A 3513-nucleotide genomic window follows, 5' to 3' on the forward strand; every position below is an offset into this window, starting at 1 on the left:
CTTGAGACCAGGAGTTTGAGACCAGTCTGAGCAAGAGCTAGATTCAGTCTCTACAAAAAAAAAAAAAAATAGAAAAATTAGGTGGGTGCGGTGGCACACGTCTATGCTCAGTCCCAGTTACTCAGGATACCGAGGCAGGAGAATCAACTCCTTGAGCCCAGGAATTTGAGGTTGCAGTGAGCTATGATGATGCCACTGCACTCCAGTCTGGGCAACAGAGTGAGACTCTGTCTCAAAAAAAAAAAAAATATTCCACCTAAATTTGAAATCCTTTCAAATTTGGCTAAGTGTAAGGTGTTGAACAAATATGTGGGGAAAGGAAAACTAACTTCTATAATTGTAGCTAAATATTTCATGTAATTTGACATTTTGACTTTTTCTTATACTGAAACCTGCAGTGTAAATTGCCAATAGCAGGAAGTATTATTAACTCTAGAATTCTCTACAAATGGAGATCATTTAATGTCTTCCGATGTATTCTTTTTGAATGAGATAGATAGACCACTATCTTACATCGTTGGTATTTGTTTTTACCTGGACTAGATAAGAATTAGTGGGGTTTAAGGTCTAGAATGCCACAAAAATTTTGTTTGCCTTCCAATGAAAATTCCTTAAAATCCTCAAAAGAAAGAAAAAAAAGTTACACAAATTTAGAAATGAACTCAAGTTTCTTTTGTACTTACATGAACTAACTGCATTCCATTTGTTGAGTGGCTCAGGATCTATGCCATTCTTTTATTTGTGACAGGTTAAACAGTCAGCTCAAGTGTATATTTTATGGTTAAATTAACCTGAGCTAGGTTAATTATGGTAGAAATTGAGCCTCAATCCTAAACCTTGCAGACTGAACCTCAGTATGACCATATTCAACTCTAAGCTACAGTATATCAAACACAAACTTCTGATTGGAAGCAGTTTCAGAATCGATTTACATTCAAATAAAAAGGCACTCCAGTGAGGCACATTAAGATGTTTAAATTATGGGACATGTGGGATTCATCAAGCAAAGAAAGCAGTTGTAAATCAAGCTTATGGTGAATAGGTTAAACACACAAGAGGGTTTTAGTGCTCCAGCAACACTTCCTAAGATCTTTTTTTAGTTTTAGCAACTAAAATGAAAATTTTAAGGAAACAGCATGGAATAAATAAGAGTTTTTAAAATGACAACTATCAAGCATATTAATAACTTTCCACTATCTCTGGCATGCCAGACTGAAAAATGTGATAATTAGTGCTAGGACCATGTTTCAATGCATCATACTAGAATAAATGGGGGGGTGGGAGGAGGGCCAGAGAGAAAAGAGACCAGCAGTTTGAGGGAACTTTTAAAAAGAATTCCCCTGTGTTCTTGCTTCTTTTGTAGATTCCATCATCTAGTATTATATGTGGATTGTCCCTGCTGGATTATCCTATTTCACTTCTTACCATCAATTCCTAGCATTGAGTCTTGCAATAAAATAGGCGTTTGTTGAATGGGTGTGCATGAACCAAGGGGGTACTCTCTGTCTTGACATGGGCACTTGTTCATGCAGGACTTTATTCCTAAAGAGTGCACCTTTGCAGGAACAAAAAAATATTATTGGGTGGCCAATGAGTCCCCTGATTGTTTTAGCTGGGGTCAGGGGAGAGGCTCACATCTCTCTTGTGTGGCTCTTTCTCACTTGCAGTCTCTCTTTCTCTCTAGGTACTGTGTACTCTCGTGCAGCTTCTAGGGCCCCTTTCGGCTCCAGTTAGTTAATAAGCTAATTGATACTAAGCAAATGGTGACTTGATATATTTCATATGCTCTTGCATTTTAAGCAGATTCAAGAAGAGAACGATGCTCAACCCAAAAGACTGAATCTTTAATGGTAAGATTTCAGGTAAAGTCTTATTTAAGCACAAGCTTAATTTTTGTTAGTAGTTGGGTCTCTATGCCACCAAACTACTGATTTCATTAAGTCCAAAGAATGATAATTCAAACCAGTTAGTAAGCATTTGATGAGGCCCACAAGGGTAGGCAAACTACGGCCCAACAGCCAAATTTGGCCCACTGCCTATTTTTGTAAATAAAGTTTTATTGGAACACAGCCATGCCTATTCATGTATATATGGTCGATGTCTGTTCTGAGCCTCAATGGCAGAGCTGAGTAGTTGTGACAGAGGCTATGGCCCGCAAAATCTTAAAATTTGCCATGGGACCCTTTACAGAAAAGTTTGCCAACCCCTGGATTAGGTTGTTCCTTTTTCAGCTGGCTTTTTGGTTATAGTCTGTTTTTCCAATAAGGACTAGTCCAAGCCCATTATGAGTTATCCTTATTTCCCCGTTTCAGTAAAAGCTGCCTCTGTTTTGGGAACCCTCAGTGTGTAGCCTGGAATGCAGAGCCTGCACTTTTGAAACATAAACACTTTGTCTCAATATAATTTTAGTACTTCTGGAACTCCCTAGGAAATGAAAAACACCAAGAAGCTCCTCTGACAAAAATTCAGCTCTTATTGAGAACACATCCTCCCAAGTGGTCTCTCCTTGTAGACCTAAACTATGAACAATAACCTTTTTGCGGATCCAGATTTTTACACATTCAGAGAAAATTGTTTTACTTGCTTTCTCTTTTATGTGAAATAATCTGTTACTTATAATGGATAAATCGAAGTATAAAAACCTGATTCCACTTAAAAGTTCAAGGATTAAATGAATTAATGTTAAAGTTGACATCTCTGTAGAAATAAGTAGCATGAAGGTATTAAACTTCCATCTTCTGTATTTAAAAGTGGTTGGAGGCTGGTCACAGTGCAGTGGTGTTTACAACTAATTGAGCACAACCAGTTACAGATTTCTTTGTTCCTTCTCCACTCCCATTGCTGTATTTGATTAGCCTTAAATAACAATAATTTAAAAATAAAAATCAATTATCAAAGAAAAAGGAAAGTCCATACCAAGTATCCTTTTTGTTGGGTCTATAATATTTACATGGCAGTTACTTTCTGCCACGTTGTCTATTTGTGTGCAAATATCATTTCTACTTTTTAGCATTGTGTTCTGTTTTCCATCATCCCATAGATGCAGATTTGGTTCCTGACCATTCTTCCCCTAGTCCTGGAATAATGTATCGCCAATCTATCTGAAGTTGCAAAAACATACACTTATTTGCCTCACAGTGCATGAAACTCCTGTCAACATAATTACCTCTTTCCGTGGATGCTGTACCCTGGGCACATAGCAGTCTTCAGGCCACAGGTTGTCTAACTTTAGCATGCATCAGAATCACCCGAAAGGCCTTGTTAAATCAAACAGCTGGCTCCACCCCCAGTTTCAGATGCAGCAGGTCTAATGTGAGACCCAAGAATTTAGTTTTTAACAAGTCCCCAGATGAAGTGCTGGTACTGGTCTGAGCACCACACTTAGAAAACTTTAGACAAATAACCATAAAAATTTGTTTAAACAAAACTTTAGATATCTGAAAACATCCAGATTTTTGCATCTTTTAGATACCTGCTTCTCCCACTCTCAACCAAAGACCCTTGAATTTTTAA

The sequence above is a fragment of the Propithecus coquereli genome, unplaced genomic scaffold (genome assembly GCF_000956105.1).
Source record: "Propithecus coquereli isolate 6110/MARCELLA unplaced genomic scaffold, Pcoq_1.0 Scaffold35, whole genome shotgun sequence".
Classification (NCBI taxonomy): domain Eukaryota; kingdom Metazoa; phylum Chordata; class Mammalia; order Primates; family Indriidae; genus Propithecus; species Propithecus coquereli.